The sequence below is a fragment of the Odocoileus virginianus genome, chromosome 32, assembly GCF_023699985.2.
Source record: "Odocoileus virginianus isolate 20LAN1187 ecotype Illinois chromosome 32, Ovbor_1.2, whole genome shotgun sequence".
Classification (NCBI taxonomy): Eukaryota; Metazoa; Chordata; class Mammalia; order Artiodactyla; family Cervidae; genus Odocoileus; species Odocoileus virginianus.
The window spans coordinates 34,759,284-34,778,148 of NC_069705.1; the positions used below are offsets into that span (position 1 = coordinate 34,759,284).

General features: G+C 40.6%; 1 long non-coding RNA gene across 2 annotated transcripts in view; it reads right to left on the bottom strand.

Moving 5' to 3' along the window:
- The window catches only part of LOC139032615 (uncharacterized), a 42,100-nt gene that overhangs the window by 14,897 nt on the left and 8,338 nt on the right, over window positions 1-18,865 (bottom strand). For both annotated transcript variants that reach the window (XR_011485180.1, XR_011485179.1), the window contains exons 3-6: window positions 17,472-17,551; window positions 16,566-16,747; window positions 13,193-13,360; window positions 690-929 (exon numbers count right to left, since the gene is read on the bottom strand). This is a non-coding gene — a long non-coding RNA (uncharacterized lncRNA). The remainder of the gene's footprint in view (window positions 1-689; window positions 930-13,192; window positions 13,361-16,565; window positions 16,748-17,471; window positions 17,552-18,865) is intronic.

The following is an 18,865-nucleotide window of genomic DNA, read 5'->3' on the forward strand; positions in this document are numbered from 1 at the left end:
TGGGAGCAGGGCTCAAAGGGTCAGGGGTAGTTTAAAGTACTCAAACAGGGCACAGTTTTTATATTCTCTCTTTCACCTGGGAGATTTTTCATGAGCCTGCTCAGATCCTCTCTGCTTGGTATGCAATACAGAAATAACAGGGCAAGTCTCTCATAAATTGAATTGAACTGACCATGGATTTGAAGTTACTGCCTTTACCACTGAGTTGAAGCCAAACAGAGTTGCCTCCCCCGGCTAAGCCTTGATCAGCGGTTCAGCACTTCCCTCTCCCTGACTAAAATGCAACCAGTTCCCAGCCCTGGTCTTATTAAATGTTCTTGTTCACTTCCCTGGAAATGCTTTAACTCTGGCACCTGCTGGCTGGGAGAGTGATTAGGATTTCACGGGACCAGAGTGTTTCATTTCTGGTGAGCCACACCACAGCCCATAAATTAATACAGGATTATGCTTCAGCATTGACTCTGCAGGCTTGTTTTGAATTGAAAAGGGAAGGCAATTGAAGGATGGAGAAAAATAGCAAATGATCAGATGAAAAGTGAAGAGTTGTACAAAACCCAACAGTGTGTATTAGCATAAGTGCTTTCTTAGGAGGAAGCTAAGAAGTGGACACCCTGCTCCTCTGTTCCTACTGATAAGCAGCATCCATCCTCTCAAAGCCTGACTCGCTGTACACACGGAACATGGCTTACCCTCTGCCAGGATGCATAAGGCTCATCTTGAAGCTCTCTGGAAGCCAGTTCAGTGATTGCAGTCGTGATCCCAGCTGAGCCCAGGTCTCCCCAGACATTCCCACCAAGGTGCCAGGTGTCTGAATAAACCTAAGATCCTCCAGGCCAGCACAGTCAAAGCCAAGTGCTACCAAGCAGCCTTCCTCAATGCTGAGAGGGGCAGGAGAATCACCCTGCTGAGTTCTGTCTTAATTCTTCCTTCTGCAAGTGGAAAAATCGAAGAGGAGTCAGTCCTGCTTAGAGAGCTCTCCAGAATGGAGCTGGGAGCTCGCTGAGAGACTGTGACTCACGCCTCTCAGCCCGGAGGGAATCTGGGCTTCTGACCATTTATTATCCTAACGAAGGCAACTAGAACATCTGCCAGGAACTCAAGATGCTTAGTGGACCCCTACCCTAAAGTGCCTGCTGATTCCTTAAGGACAAGTGTTTCCTGACATGTCAATCACAATTTTTGCCCGGTATCTCCAACAACCTTGTGACTTTTGTCTTTATAAGCCCCTGACTCTTCCCTCCCCTGGAAGCCTCTCTTGGTTTTCCCTGAATCTGTGTCTCCTGAACTGCAATTCTTAAGACCCCAACTAAAGCTCCTTGTTCTTGCAGCCTGGCTCCTGACTATTTTTCCACTTCCCCAGGTAAAGATAATATAAGTGTTGCTGTCGGCCCCTGGGCCAAATCTAGCCCACTGTCTGTTTTCGTCTGTGATCTAAGAAGGGATCTTACATTATTAAGTGGTAGAAGAAGCTTAAAATGATAATAATTTTTTTGACACAAGAAAATTCCATAATGTTTGGATGTCGGTGTTCATCAACAGTTGTATGGGAGCACAAATACACTACCCTGCTTGAGTGCTGTAGATAGTTGCTTTTGTACTACAAGGGCAGAGTGAGGTGATTGCAACCGAGATTTCTAAATTATTTATTATATGACCCTTTACAGAAAAAGTTTAACTTCTGTTTTTAAACAGCTAAGTTTTACGTGGATTTCTTACACAGCCATAGATAAGAAACTGTCATGTAAGTTGAAAGACTCTGCAAATGGAAACTTAAGAAGACATCTTGATGCAATAGTTGATTTGTTAGGTGCACACCGTCAGAGTTAAAATATAAGATGAAGCTAACAACCGAAGAAAATGAATGCCGAACTTGCTAAATGTTTTGTCACTTATTGCATACAAACGGCAGCATTTTATTCCCACAGGGAACAGGATGAATGGAACATGTCTTGAGCTCCTACCCTCTACCAGGCACTGTGCTAGGTCAGGGGCATGCAATGGTTAGTCAGCACAGATCAAGATCCTGCCCTCTGGGAGCTTACTGTCAAATGGAGAAGAAAGACAGCAATCAAAGAATTCCACAACATGACCTGGAATAGGTGTGTCAAAGTGATTACATATTGTATTCTGCTAACACAGCAGGAAGATCTGACGTGCCTCCTGGAAAGCTCCCCTGGGATGCCCCACAGTCATCTCAGACTAGTCAGGTACAGATGGAACTCACTTTTCCCACCGAACATGTCCCTCCTACCATGTTTCCTGTCTCAAGGGCTGACACCATCCACCCAGCTGCTCAAGACCTCGACACTTGTCTGTCAACACACAGAGCCAACTACATTTACCTCTTAAATATTTCAAATCTGTATGTTTCTCTCCATTCGCAGCAGCAGTTCCTTAGCTTGGCCATCACTTTCTTCCATGGAGATTATTCCAACAGGCACTGAACTGATATTCTAAACTGGATTCAAGGCTCTTCTCTAAACTGGTCTCCAACCTCCAGAGCCAACTTTCACAAACCCAAATGTGACAGCACGTGTAATTCTCAAGTGATTACTTCAGTGCTGGGATAGAGGGCTAATCTGTACCACGGTCCCTGCTCACACCACCAAGCCCAGGTTTCACATTCTATCTCCTCACATTCTATCTCCAACCAGACCTTCACCAGGATCACTCCTCTGCCTCCCCTCCTCCTACAGTAAAGGCTGTCACTTCTTACAGAGTGCTTTCCCTCACTGTTGTTGTTCAGTTGCTAAGTTGTGTCTGACTATGCGACCCCATGGACTGTAGCACGCCAGGCTTCCCTGTCCATCACTATCTCCCAGAGTTTGCTCAAACTCATATCCATTGGCTCGGTGATGCTACCTAACCATCTAATCCTCATCTAAACCATCATCCCCTTCTCCTCCTGTCTTCACTCTTTCCCAGCATCAGGGTCTTCTCCAATGAGTCGGCTCTTCGCATCAGGTAGTCAAATAATTGGAGCTTCAGCATCAGTCCTTCCAATGAATATTCAGGGTTGATTTCCTTTAGGATTGACTGGTTTGATTTCCTTGCTGTCCAAAGGTCTCTCAAGAGTCTTCCCCAGCACACCAGTTCGAAAGCATCAATTCTTTGGCGCTCAGCCTTCTTTATGGTCCAACTCTCAGATCCGTACATGACTACTGGAAAAACCACAGCTTTGACTATATGGACCTTTGTTGGCAAAGTGATGTTTTTGCTTTTTAATACGCTGTCTAGGTTTGTAGGTTTGTCATAACTTTCCCTCACTACTGTAATCCAGTTAAGTGTCCCTCCTAAGGGTTCCTAAACAATCACATTAAACACAAATAATCACCCTAAATTATTATTGCCTATAATTGTCCCTCCTGGATGATAAGATGGAGAAAACTATTTCTGTCTTAAGTATTCTCCCCAGTTTCAAGCGTAATGCTTTAATGTTAGTAGGAAATCAATAGATATCTTCATATAAAAAAAAGAAGGTAGGAAGCAATAAAACTCTTCCATGGAACAATGTTAGAATTGATCATGAGAGAATTTTGCAAACATATAGGATATTCCATTAGCTAAGGTGGCTGATGAGAGTGGTTTAACGTGTAAAGGGCAGGGGAGGGCAGGCTTCTTAGCGGTCTCTGTAGACACAAAGACCTTGCTCTCTTAAGCCTGAAGTTAAAGGAAAGAATTAATTACACTAAAACTTGCACAATAAAAGCATTTTTTAGTAGCAAAAGCTGGTCTCTGTTGATATCAGTACATGACAGTTAAATAGTAAGACATGGCAGGTTGTGAATGAGTCTGCAATAATCTGTTTGGGTGTTTTGCACAAGTGTGATAACAGGGTGTCATCTTGACAGCAGGCAGGATCCTGAACCCAGTCTTCAAAATGTTCAATTTCAAAATTTCACTTAAAAATCTTTTTTTCCTAGATTCTTCCCCTTTAAGGGCTTCCGAGTCAAAGTAGAAAACAAAATAAAGATATTTAAACATTAAACAAATGTTCAACTTCTGGACTTCGATGAGCCAATTTTAGAATCTAACTGCAGCCGCCCACTTACTCAGCCAGGTCAGAGGCAATTACAGTGGGTGGGACCAACCAAAAGCGCCCAGCAGCTGATAGCCCCACTGCGGCTTTCTCCTGCCTTTCAAGAAGGGCATTGCTTCATATGGCGGCTGCTAGCTTGTGGATATCTGGATATTTTCATCCCCATGAGAAAATACTCTTCAGCATTTGGAACAGCATGTCCAGCATCTCAGTAAGGTGGGCAGATGTGCCTAAGTCAGAAATTCCCTATCCAGAAAGAGGCAGACAGAAGGAGGAAGAGAAAACTTCTTGTGAGAACTGTCCTTATAAAAATAATTCTACCTTCAAAGATTCACTTTTTTGATATGATATAAACAGGAACAATATATTCATCGTCAGGTGTTTTGTTTTGGTTTTGTTTGTCTTCCACTCAGAGAGGTTTCTGTAATCAGCATGCTTGTTTCTATCTGATGCTTAGGAATCTTTGCATTGCCACATAAGGAGGACAAGGGTGTGTGAATATCACAGGGCTAAGATCTTGACTGCACCCACTTGGCTCCCTGATTAACTCTGTGGCCAAGCAACACAGCTTTCGACTAGATTTATTTGGAAGTCACTGTCCTTTCTTACACTTGAAATCACTTTCCTGAAACTTTTGCTCTATTAGACCGGAGTACTAGATTTATGCTTTAACCTGGCTGGATTTATTTGAGGCTAGATGGGCGTGCAGTGCCTTGCAGCCTTACTTGGAGGTTGGGGCGAGGGGCTGTCACATCGCTCTTTCCTACGACTTCCATTCAAGTTAGCTATAAAAGCACATTATGCCACTGAACACCAGCTGTGGCAGGTTCTTACGGCTTTGTGAATAGATTTGCCATTTCTGTTTGGGTTGCTGAGTCAGGGAATTGACATTCCACTGTTGTGCTTTTAAAAGTATTTGCTGTGACTTCATTTTTTTTCCCTCTCTGACAGTTGAAGCAGAAAGGTGGATTAGCTTTCTTGATTCCAATTATCTCCCCTGTAGTATATTGCTGATACGCTAGTGTGTCAGATAAGTTATGAGAAGTAGAAGAAAGTGTCACCTGGTAAATGTGACAGTGTTTGAGGGAGGCCTTGAAAGATATTTCTTGTCATTGATGGGTCTCCAAGAACTTTTTTGTTAAGAGAGGTAGAATTCTTCTGAAATAATTAAGTTGGATTTTTTTTCTGCCAAATTTGCTGAAAGACTACCATGCAAATGTCAACTTTTGTTTTTAAAAGAGACATTAACTGAGAAAGTCAGTGTGATGTCCTACCTGATTTCATTCCACACTTGAGTTATTGGAAGGTTTGCTTCATGACACTTGAATCCTTCTGTTTTTTCTTACTATCAGGCAGTTGATCATGTCTCAGAAAGACCAGGGTCTCGCTGCCATATAGAGAGAGATTTGAGATAATGACTGAATAATATCTGTGGAAAATGCATGTCTTCATGTTTTATTTTCTTCTGTTGTAAATTACTGGATGAAGTCTTAAGTACCCATGAATCTTTCAGAGTCATCTGGTGAAGTTGAATTCAGTATTTGTTTCATAATAGCTTATTATTTTTTAAACATAAAGGTTTTCTGTGTTTCCTGGTAAACCACCTTTATCTTTTTACCACACTGAGAGAATTTGAATCACGTTAAAATGTAATATGTTCAAATCTAGTGCAAAAAACAAAATTTTTTTTAAAGTGTAAAATGCTATCCATATTTTTAAGGCAAGGATACATCCCTCTAAACTTTTTGAGATAAAGGACCTACCTATGTAGGTAAGATTTAACAGGAAATTTGATGATTATTTATAAGGACCAGGCAGAAAAGGATGGCTTGGTGTTAAATTTGTTAGTTCTTTGCCTAATGGATTATATCACCGTATCTTTGTATGATGTTGGGATATCATGGTGATATAAAGCCGTGAGAGAGTGTGTTATGGTTTAAGCTGGGCCCTTCCAATTCTTCACGGAACGGAAACTAAAGACAGCAAATGTTTCTGACCTGCTATAGTGGATCTGGAGTTTTCCTAGATAAGGACTGCTGGTTGCTAGATTTGTTCATTTTTTAAACCAGAAATTAAAACTTTTGAATTATTTTCAGCACCATATTGAATTTTTTTTTTTTTTTTTTTGCTTTATTTACAGAAGACTTGCCACAGTATAAATAGTCTTAGGGTCTATTTAGTTGATTACTGGCATTTCAATACAAATACAACCTTCTCAGCTGAGAGTTCTTGTCTTGCCTTCCTCCTGGCATTCACTTGGGCTATAACAATATCCTCCAGGCCTCAATTCCTCAATTTCCTTCAGCACACACCACCCTCCCTCCACTCCATAATCATTCTCCAAATTAATGAGGCTTTACGAGAGCCAAGAAGAGACCAGTCATCTTACTGACTTAGGTTTAGTGAACAGAATGAAACCGATGAGAAAACTGATGAGAGAACAGAGCAGGAAACCACTGGTAACTTCTTTGAGTGTTAGAAACATACCTGGGGAAAAAAACAGCACAGATAAATAAGGAAAAGGAGGAAAGCTCCCCTGAGCAGTGAAGAAAACTTGCCAGTGCTCAGTAACTTTTTCTGTATGTGGGGCTGACACCTCCCCTAAACACAGCCTTCTCTGTCCTTCACAATACACCTCAGGCTCCCAGGAACCAGCTTGATCTGCAAGATGAATCAGGAAAACCCTGGGGACACAGACCGTGACCTGCAGGGAGATGGATTCCAGATCCAGTTGCAAAATGCATGCTCCATCCTAGGTCAACTCCTGCACTAACAGCACTTTGCTTGCCCCCCTGATTTTCCCTTCAGGAAATACACTTCTGCAGAAAATGTGAAAGGAGCAGGAACTTAGCAAGAGTGGATGGAGACAGATGAATGGGAGTACAATCTGTGCTAGAAATAATACCAGAAACAAACAAAATACTTGTATTCTCTGGAGTTCACCATGAGAGGGATGCATATATATTTTTCCTGACTAGAATTCTGCCCAGGTTCAGAAAGACTGACCAATCCAAAACTTGATGTGGCTCAAATAATCTGAGATTCGATACAGCTCAAATTTTATGGGACCTAGCCCAAACACTGAATAGAAAAATTTGATTTATTTTCTGAAATTGCCCTTATAAAATTAATATTTGCTCTCGAAAAGTGAGAACCCATAGTCCTGCAATCTGTCCATGCCCTTATCACTCTTGTCTATGTACTCATCAGATCACAATACATACAACACAAGTCACAGGCAGAGCATATGAGTGCACACGTGGAACGTGTCTGGGAGCAAACACCACACAAGTTGCTGGGGGCTGAATGATGGTGGCAGGAGACAAGGCTGACAGGAAGGCAGTTTGTGAACTAGGTGAACTGCCAAGGTGTCCAAGAACAGCCAGGAATGACGCGCTCTACACTCAAGAAAAAGTGAAAACCAAAGAACAAATGAAGAGAAGGAAAATCCTGAGAAAGAGGAAACTCCAGTCATTGTGACTGCAAGCACAAAAGGGCCTTCTTCCCCTTTCACCAAACCGAGATGTCGCCTGTGGTCTATGGGTTTGGAGAAAATGCCCTCTGCCAGCACACTGCTGAGAAGAGATGACAGCTACCGAGAATCCTGTGGTTTGAAAGAGGTCTGAAAACGGAGCCTTAAAGAGTAAAACGAGGGACCCATTCGTCCTTTGGTTATTTCTTTATCTTTCTGTCTGAGACACTATTCTATGCCCAGGAGATGGAGCTATGAAGGAACCAACATGGCTCAACCCCAGTGAAGCTCATGGAGTGTGTGGGGGTGGTGTGGACAGGCTGGGGAGGGAGGAGTTATCGACAAACCAACGTGGCAGTGAGATCCCCCAGGCTGACTGGTAGTGTCTAGTTGCAGGTTGAGGTTGGAGATCACAGATCTTCCTCAAGGTGGTAACTTTGACAGGATCTGAATGTTGAGTGAAACTGGGCATGGGAACTGCAGGGTTTGATATTTTGCAGTGAATATTAATTACTAAAATTGGCCAATAATTATCATAATCATCTCTATACATATAGAGCTGCAAAATGACATGCTACTGAAAGCATTTCTGGGAGTTCTGGCAAGTTCCATGCAAATGTCATATTAAATATAATGCAGTATATGCCCCAGGCATTCTTTGATGTTTTTTTAAAAAAATAAAATCCATCTAGTTACCTCTCATATTCAGGCATATTTCTCCTGTTAAAAGATAATCATCTTCCTTTTTGGTCTCTAAGCAATAATTGTGCTTCCTTTCAAACTCTCTTGGCACTCTTAATGTTCATTTAAAAAAAAAAAAAAAACAAGAGTAAATAAGCTGGGAAACGCGAGGGGAGTTGCTGTCTCCATTTTGTTGGCACAGGCTTCTCCTGCGACGTTGTGGAGATGGGGAGCGTCTTGGGGCTCTGCTCCATGGCGAGCTGGATCCCATGTCTGTGTGGCAGCACCCCGTGTCTGCTGTGCCGATGCTGTCCTAGTGGAAATAACTCCACTGTAACTAGGTATGAGCCTTCTCGTGAGATGAAAAGCCAGTGGACAGCTGATAAACTGAAGGCTACTAAAGCCTATTTTGCAGTTTCTTCCTGTTCTGTCAGAAGTTTAACAGTGAAGAAACTTAAGCTCAGATAGCTGATCAGTGGCAAAACTGGGAAACCCCACAACTGTCAAACACAAATGGCATTTTTTCTGGCATTCAACAAAAATTTCTGTTCAAATACATGTCTAATAGATTTTGTACCATTGTGAGTGGTAGATCATTTATGTGACGTGAATTGCTGGTATCTAGTATGCCTTCTACACACAAACTGAGGCCAGGAGAACGATGACTGCTGTAAAATAAACTCCTGCTTAACAGTATACTATTCAGCTCAAAAGATGCTTTTCTATTTGCTGCCATCTAATTGAAATATATAGGTTATTAAAAATCTTTCAACTTGAAAATCAAGCAGTATCACTGTTAACTTCGATAGAAACTCTTAGTTGTGTCATTAGTGTCTTAAATCTTAAAATCTACATTTGCTTCTTTTAAGAAATCAATGTAAGCAAAATATAACAATTCCTCACCTTTTATTGTGTTGGTATTGTATTCCATGATCTCAAATGGCTATTTTATCTTTAAATAAATGAATTCAGAAAAAAAAAAAAAACATGTTTGGGGCTATGCAGAAAGTTTTCCTTAGAAAAAGATTATACTAAATGTTTGCCTTGGCAGGAACAAGTATTTTTTTTCTTGTCTGTGATTCAAAACTATTTGGTGTTACTTTATACCTGCTTTCAAATGGAAGAGCTATGGCTTATGTGATAGCCAAAATGCTGTATTTCTGTCTTGACTATTTAAATATTAACTAATGTCTCTGTACTGTTGGGACCCATTTCCCAAGCTCACTCCTATACATAGGAAGGGAAGATGTTCATCAGTGTGGTGTGAATGTACAATTTCAGAAACAATAGTCAAAATTTCTATTAATTAGGGTAGCTAGCAATTGCTCACATTTACCCAATGTATATTTCCTTCTTGTTTAGCTTACCATCAGTCTCAGATGGGTAACACTAAAGCTGTCATCAGTATTTACACCCTGGTGAAATGAACCTTCTTTGCCTCGGCTCTGGTCTTGATGAAGCTGGGAATAAGAAAGTAGGAGGCACTTTGCTTGTAGCTAGGGTTGTATGAAATAGAATCTGGAAGCCCTAAGAGTTAATCATCCCCAAAGAGAAAACCTAAGTGTAATAGGGAGGCTGTATGCTCAACACTGACATACACACTCGCTGGCTTCCATTCTGCTATCGGCAAGGTAGATTCTTTTAAAAATCTAGGGTGTAGATAGAGGAGGTTCTTAACACCCTTGTTCTATCATTCCATTTACTCAGAAGGCTGGATGTACTTTCTTCAAGAAACAATGCTTATTCTATTAGAAATATGAATAAGACATTTTCTTCCTAGGTTATAAGGCCATAATGAACAGACAGAAAGACATGAGCAAGATGGAGGAAACTAACTTTGGGAGACACTATTCCATGAATCAGCCACGTTTCTTGGTGTCTAGAGAGCTGAGGTGCTGGCTGCCTTTCCCAGGTTGTATGCACAGTGAAGGGACTTGGAAGACAGCAGAGAGAGCTGTCTCTGCAGCAAAGGCATATCTGTGTACCATCCAGTATAATAAAGATAATGTGTTCTTCTGGGCTAACGTCAGGCGGGCTTATTGCTCATTATAAATGACGTGGGCTCCTTTCCATTATGCAACCTACTGCCTATGCAGGCAACACCTGCCTTCTTCAAGGCACCTGGTGGGATTCAGGGCTCAGAGAAATGGTGCACATACAGATACTCTGGCTACTGCTATATATGTGGGTAATTAAGCCCTTTGTTTCTGACCCAGGAGTTTCATGTCTTCCAGAAAGTCATGAAACTGCTATGGCACACTTGTTAGATTGTATTCAGATAAAATCTAAGATCTTTAACAATTCTTGGCAAAAAACATATTAAGCATCTTTAATTTCAAACACAGAATATAATGACTGATAAAATGCAGTTGACAACAAACCACTGATAAGAAGTATAAACAGATTCCCCTGGAGGTATGTCTGAGGGACATAGAATTCTGGCTGCAGAACATTGCGGAAAATTTGGAAATTAGAGTTCAATGGCGCACTTAGAGAAGTTAGGGCCTTCTCAACTGTTGGAATGTCAGGAAAGTGCATTCCTAGCAGTGGGAATAGTTTGTGTTAAGTTTCGGAGTGTGTTTGGCAGTGAGAGACTGGTTATAGTGGGTGTAGGGCTAGCAGGAGAGAAGAAGGAGAAATAAGCCTGGGATAAATAACAAGCGTCCAAATTAGGGGGCCTCTGAATTCCTATAATTTCGCTTTTCTTCTTCATCAGAATCATGGAGGATTTTTTTTTTTACAAGAAAGTTTTACATTTTGTACTTTGAAGAACTAGCTTTGGTACTGGAAAACAATAACACTTAATAAGATAATTTCTACTCTTCCAAAATGAGAGTTGGCATTGCTGTAAAGATTCTAGACAAAGGGTGATTTTGGCTTTTTTCTTTTTCTCTATTGCTTTCAGGAAGAAGGTGGCAAGCACACAAGCAGTATAGATAAACTGCATGATTCACCACTCACACAAATGTAAGACAGCATCGTCACCAGGATGATGAGAAACCGGTGTCTCCTCTTTATCCGGTGTAATCTGTGACTCTGCTGCTGCTGTTAAGTCACTTCAGTCGTGTCTGACTCTGCGACCCCAGAGACGGCAGCCCACCAGGCTCCCCTGTCCCTGGGATTCTCCAGGCAAGAACACTGGAATGGGCTGCCATTTCCTTCTCCAATGCATGAAAGTGAAAAGTGAAAGTGAAGTCACTCAGTCGTGTCCAACTCTTCACGACCCCAAGGACTGCAGCCCACCAGGCTCCTCCATCCATGGGATTTTCCAGGCAAGAGTACTGGAATGGGGTGATCTATGACTCTAGGAAATGTAAGGACAGAGGAGCCCAACTTCCCTTGTGACCAGCAGGACTCTGGAGGGTCTTCCTGGACAGACCCTACTCCCGTTTCCTCCGCTGTAGTTCTTCTCTGAAGTACCCAGATAATAGTATCTCATGTATATTTCCTGAGTTTTTCAGTTGCTAAAACCACCATCAAGGAAGATATCACCTACCCGATGGTCATGAGTATGTAGCCCCTACACCTTCTGGTGCCTAAGGATTGATAATGTTAACCATCCTGTGACTTCAACATCAGCCAGAGAACTGTGCGTGAGTTGATCACATACCCTGGGACACCCTTCCTTCACCTGGCCTTTAAAAATGCTTTGCTGAAGCCCCTTGGGGAGTTCAGGGTTTTGGGGGGGTGGGGAGTAGAAGGGTGGACACAGGCTCCTTGCTGCATTCTCCCTGCTCAGCCCTGCTGTAAACCTTTTTCTCCTCCAAGCTCTGATGTTTGGGTCTGTTTGGCCTCACTGTGTGTTGGACACCCTTTTGAAGCAGCCTTCCGACCCATGAGGCTCATTCCAGGGGGCAACTCAGTTTCTTCACTCAGCAAGTCTCCTCCTTATACAGAAAAGGAAGTTTGGCTGTCTTTCTCTATATATATAATTCCCAAAAACCCAGTCTGAAGATTGCAGCTTTTTGTCTCTTGAAAGATCTCAGAAAATGAAAGTACACTCCAATGTCACATCAAGGACCTGGCTTGCGAGAAACAGCTCATTTACATTCCAAGGGAAATAGTCAGAAATAAAGTGTGGGGATGTAGCTTTTCAGATGTCGTAGCAGTTGATTCTCGATAGGATTGATGTTAAAAAGTTCTAGCGTTAATGATATTTATCACAATAGCATGACATGAAAGCATCAAGGTCACTTCCTTCCCAAATGTTGTTTCACTATGTTGTTTTCCAGAAGTGTAAGTATGACAGTGGCTGGGAGCTGCCTAACCATGGTTTTATCATACTTTCTGAATGACGAATGACTTTCAGACAGTCCTAAGCATCCCACAATGGGCTCTAATAATACTGAAGGGAATTTTTATGATGAATACAAATCACCCCTAAAACCCATAATACATCATGCAGAGTAATATCACAATAAGAAGAGAGAAGAAAATGAAACTCTAAGTAGGCACATGCTTTCATGTACTTTGATTGAATTTGTATTCTTTCACTCCCTCAGTCCAACAATAAATATCATTACGGAAAATAGACAATAGCTTAAATATCTCTCTGAAAATTTGATCTGTAAGAAAAACTAATATCACATCTCTATTATAAGATATTTGCATTATAATTTCCACTTATCAGTTATGTCTAATAATGCTTCTCATGCCCCCTTCTATAAGGATTTCTACATGGATTCTCACTTAAACTTTAGAGCAACTCTAAAGACATGGACATTTTATAGACAAAGGAACCAAGGCATTAAATGACACTTTGGCTAGATCACAAGTTTAATGAATGATGAAACCAAGAGCAGGAATTTTCGTAGCTTGAAAATTGTATATTAGCCTTACCATCTACTTAAGAGTCACATAAATTAACTTTAGGACTACTACTCCAACAAATATTATTGTGTGAAAAATGATCCCCAAGCTTAGGGGCATTTCATTTTCCTTTGCTCATGATTGGGTGTCAGGGGTCTGGGACGGGCTTGACTGGGATGGGCAGGTCTCACCTGGGACTCGGATGCAGCTGTGGTCCAGATGCCAGGTGGGGCTAGCTGGCCGAGGTGCCCTAGAGGGTCACTCACGTGGCTGCGTTGGAGATTGGCTTTGGCTGGGTGTTACCTCTCCAGTGTGTGTTGTCTCAAGGTAGCAGGACCTCTTCCTTGATGTCTGACTTCCTCCAGGAAGAAAGAAACAGAAAGCATAACCTTTCATGATGTAGATAGGAAACCACAGCATCTTGTCTGCTATATTCTATTCATTAGAGCAGTCCCAAGCTCTTTTCAATGTCAGGAATGTCAAGTAATTCGTGGCCTTTTATTGTTAACTACCACTGTCTCTAAGGTCACTTTCGCCCTCTGATTTCATTAAAGGAAAATTTTTTAAAGTTTTTATTGAACTATGATTGATGTGCAACCCTCTGATTTCACTTGAGCCAAATATCACTCATGTATAAGTTTGTGATAAATTTTCTAATAAAACAATCAAAGAACCTCCCGCCCTTCCACTAAACCAATTCATTCCTTTAGAGATAAGATAAATTCTAGATGATTCTATCAAGTAATTTTAAGATAAGACATCCACTTAATTTGCTTTTATGTTCAATGTTTATGTCCTTAATTTTTATTAAGATGAGGACATTCTAGAAGCAGTCAGGTTCACAAATACTAACAAAAGACAGTGATAATTTCTTTAAAATAAGAAAAACAAAAAACAAAAAAACAGGATCACAAAGCTTGCTCTTAGTAACTTCTATTGCCCTGTGGTCAACTTAGTGCTGTTTTGTAAGTGAAACATGATTTCTTCATAAATAACAAAAAAGATAATGGAGTAAACATCTGTGAAATTTATACAATAGCTATCAATTTTTTCTTAATGACAGTTCAGTACTTTTTTCTAAAATTGAGTAGATAGAAAGTAGTCCATCTACTTGGATTTAAAGCATTCCCTCTACCTACTGGTGCTATGCCATGAATGATGATGTCACCTATCTCAGGATGGTCTGTAGCTGATTCAATATCTTCCAGAAAATGGTCCCCACACTTGACAGGTCACTGCATGTATCAGTTATTTCTTAAATTCAGTTGAGCTATTTAGAAATGATAGGTGGGAAAAGCCAAAGCAATTACATTGAAGATAAAAATTTTAGCTATGCAACAGTTTACATCTATGTTCTGTATACATGTTTTGAAAAGTTTTTGATCAGATTTTGATAATATGATTCTGACAATTTTGTAAGGTACATAGGATCACCACTTGCAGTCAGATTTTGATGCCAACTATTAATTTACAAGGTTTGGAAATCTGTACACAAACTCCTAAAAATAGGTGAAGAGAGGATTGGAACTGGGGCCTTATTCACTCTGTATTCTTTCCATCAAATTCCTATCAGAGGAGCAACAACCATGACAATGTGAAAGGGGAATTTGCTGCTTTTATTATTTAGCCAGAATAAGTCTGAACTAATTCAAAACCCCAGGTTATTTGGAAAGCTCAAGGCATTTCAGGGGAAAAAAAGACATGTGGTGGTAAAATAAATAAATAAATAAGAGTGGAGGGAGCATCAATACAATAATTGATGAGCATTTGAATAGTATCATTTCTGTTATTCTCAAGTTTAGAAGATAAGCTGCTGTATTAGCATTCATATGCTCAGAAAAAAAATGGAACAGTCAACAAGGTATGACTGCAAATGCATGAAAGTATGCAAGTGAAAGATAATATGTAAAAATAGATATCATTGTGGTAGTTGGTACCTGGAAGAAAAGTTATGACCAACATAGACAGCATATTAAAAAGCAGAGATCTGTCTAGTCAAAGCTATGGTTTTTCCAGTGGTCATGTATGGATGTGAGAGTTGGACTCTAAAGAAAGCTGAGTGCCAAAGAATTAATGCTTTTGAACTGTGCAGTTGGAGAAGACTCTTGAGAGTCCCTTGGACTGCAAGGAGATCCAACCAGTCTATCCTAAACGAAATCAGTCCTGAATATTCACTGGAAGGACTGATGCTAAAGCTGAAACTCCAATACTTTGACCACCTGATGGGAAGAACTGACTCATGTGAAAAGACCCTGATGCTGGGGAAGATTGAAGGCGGGACGAGAAGGGGACAACAGAGGATGAGATTGTTGGATGAAATCACCAACTTGAGGGACATGAGTTTGAGCAAGCTCTGGGAGTTGGTGATGGACAGGGAGGCCTGGCGTGCTGCAGTTCATGGGGTCGCAAAAAGTCAGACATGGCTGAGCAACTGAACTGGACTGAACTGAGTCAGTACCCGTGGGAGATATACTGTTGCTTTTTCATGTTGTTAACTTATGGTATTTTCTATTTAAAACTAAACCTGGTTAATTCTTGAAAGCCTAGCTTTTGAGGAAAATGATGATGTGGAAAAGCTGGGAAGTTATAATACATGCACTGCTTTCAAAATATTTTTATGCTTGGCTGTGCCAGATCTTAGTTGTGCCACTAGGGATCTTTAGCTGTGTCATGTGGGATCTAGTTCCCTGACCAGGGATCGAACCCAGGCACCTGATTTGGAGTCTTAACCACTGGACACCCAGGGAAGTCCCCTAAAGAACTATTTGTGATTTTTTTGCTCCACTTGATATTTTTTGGTGACCTTTTACAAGCAGGTGGTGGAAAACGGAATTGTTTGTGGCTCTAAAGTTGATTCTACTCAAATGAGGACAAGTCTGAATCCACAAACCCCTGTGGGCTAAAAAGTGTTACTTACTTGAAGACAAAATTAGTTACATCTCTGAGCCTCATTCTGACCACCTGGTGGCAATTCCACCTCAAGAACTATTGGTGGCCTTCTGCTCCAAGGTCCTCAAAATTCCTCAGTATGTAGAGACTCACCCAAAGCTGATCACATGGGAAGGATCCACCAGTCACCGACCCTGGAGGCCTCTGTTCCTGTCCTAGATCCACCTGGTCCCCTAGGAATCAGCTTTGTTCCTTCTGAGGCCCTCAGAGACTTTTGACAGGGCTGTGGGCTTTGTGATCATAGCCAGGTCTCTCTGCAGCTCCTTTTTTCCTGCTCAGAGGCACTGGTCTCAAACCCTGGTACGAATCTCTCAAGGAGCTCAGGATTCTTGAATACAAATGCCAGGCTTTAACAATCTTGCTTCTGTCACTTCCCTTAGAAATGTCACTTCACTTTCTACAAACTTCAGTTTCCTCATCTGGAAAATGGGGTTATTGTGAGGATTAAAGGAGTTAATATGTTAAAAATATTTAGAATGGTCTCTGCTACCTAGTAAGTGTTAACTACTTTCATCATTCAAATAAGATAGTTCCACGAGTCCGAAGGCAACGAAGCAGATCTGTAAGTTTTGAAATCTCTTTGTACAGCATGTGTATCTGTAATATGTTCAGTACCTGCACGTCTACTTTGTTCCATTAAGCTTAGATGAATGAATGGAATGAAGCAGCAGTGTTTGAAGCAGCTCCGCACTCACGCCTGGTTTGGAGAGAACCAGCATGCAAGTGTTTCATCATGTCCTCCTCACTGTCGGTGGAGATGGTAGCAATGAATCTAGGGATATCATTATGTTTCCAGCCTATATTTAAATTGACAGGAAATAATAAGACAGCAAGCAGGTGGCTATTAACCCCTCTTACCCAGTGAAGTATGTATCTGATAATGAGTAACAGGATATATTTTAGAGAAAAACGATATTTTTCTCTATAAAAGTGCAGTCTTTTGGGCAGCAAGATAATTCCTCTTTTGGTCAAGGTTCTGTCTGAAACCCCTTCTCACCCCAGGAATAGTAGAGTCACAGAGGTCTTTGTTAGAAAGTCAGTCACAGAAAATGTTATGGGAAAGGGAATCAGATCCATGTTCTTACATTAGAAGGAAAAAATTGGAAAATTAGGACTTTGTGCTAAACTAATGCAGCAAAAGTGAAACAGAATACTGCTTTTGTTTTTTATTGGAATAAAAAAATTAATAGAACTAATGAACTAACACTAACGACATTTTGAAATCCCATTTGTTAAAGTTTATTGTGTTTTATCTTTAATACACAAATCACAAAAAATGCTACTCAACAGGATAGGTAAACAGGATCAGTGACTAAGTTTTACAACTTAGGTCTTGAGTTACAGAATCAAAAGAGATCCATATCTTAAAACTATTGACCCTTTCTTTAATCACATTCAATTCTCCAGGAGAATCTAGTACAATTTTTTTTCATTTGATTGTTTACCCCAACTATAAAATTTATAATGAAATGAAGGAAAAATTGTATTAAACAGGACACTGTGAATTTCTTATTTCCTTACCATTTTCTCATCCCAAACTTCTTTGCTCCCCTGCAGACTCCAAGCAGTTAGCTTTTCCCCTTGCAGTGTGCCTCACATCTCTTTATTTTTATAAATAAAAATAGAATAGTTGCATTAGTTTAGACCTTTACCAACAACCTCATGACCAAATCATTTTTTTCCTGTTTCAATCTGTACACTACTTTGCTCATAGACTAACCTTTATAAGACACATCCCTCTCTTTTAAAACTCTTCGGTACTGCTCTGTAGGGTTAGATCTAGTTCCTTGAATGACTGGCTCTCAACTCACCTCATTTCATAATCAGTATCTTACATCAATCTGCTTTCCACTATACAACTTCTTACCATTCTCAAATTACGACCTCCGCCCAATCCCATGGACTTGCTTCCTGCCCTCTGAATATGTGACCTGGAGGCCCCACCTCTGCCTTAGCTTGAGTGGTCCCCCTTGCCTCCTTAAAATCTCATTTATGTCTCACTAGTACCCTATCCACTGTATGAAAATCATTTGGAAAAATTCTAACTAATACCAATCAATGTCTTCTATTCTGAATTCCCACAACATTTTTGGTAATGGATTGTGTTAATACTAAATAATTCTTTACACTGATTTTCTAGTTGCTTCATTAAAATAAAATATTCTGTATATTGTGAAATATGAGTAATTCTTCCCAGGATGTATCTATATAGTGAAAGCGAGAAGATGATTAATTATCCTATGAATTTTAATATACCCCCACAGCCAATTCAAACCTTTTTGAATAAATTGTTTGAGTACATCAGAGGAGTGGCTGGAGAGGAAAGGAGAAAACGAGCTGAAAAGCACATCCTCATGTTTACCCCTGTTCTTAACCAGATCCCTGCTGGCGGGGTGTAGTTTGGGGCATGTCCGTCTCTCTGAGGTCTCTTGTTGCTGTCTGTCTCTTTCCCTATTTTTGAACAGTCATGGATGGTCACCAGAGGTACATTTACTCTGACAGTAGCCAAAATAACTTCAGTTATAAAAATCAAGTTTATGTTTGCTATGGTCTATGGTCTTAAACTTGGAAATTCCTGAGTAGTTTTTCCTTACAAAAATTTGTACATTTATACCAGAATGACATGATATACCTTTTTTAAAAACCTGAGACTGACTGATGATTGAGAGAATCAGAAGCACAAGAAATAACCTCTCAGGGCTGCAGGGTAAACAAGAGAGTGAGGTGACCTCCCGCTAACAGGAAGAACACAGGTGTTCTCGATGCAGCTCACCTTCCAGCTAACGTTTCAGTCTTAGTTAAGGAAGGGAATTCTGAAATAGAGGTAGGTAATAGAAGGAACTGGAATTATAAATGACTAGAATTAACAATCATGGTGACATCTTCAGGATGTGATTTCCCTACCAAAACAAAAG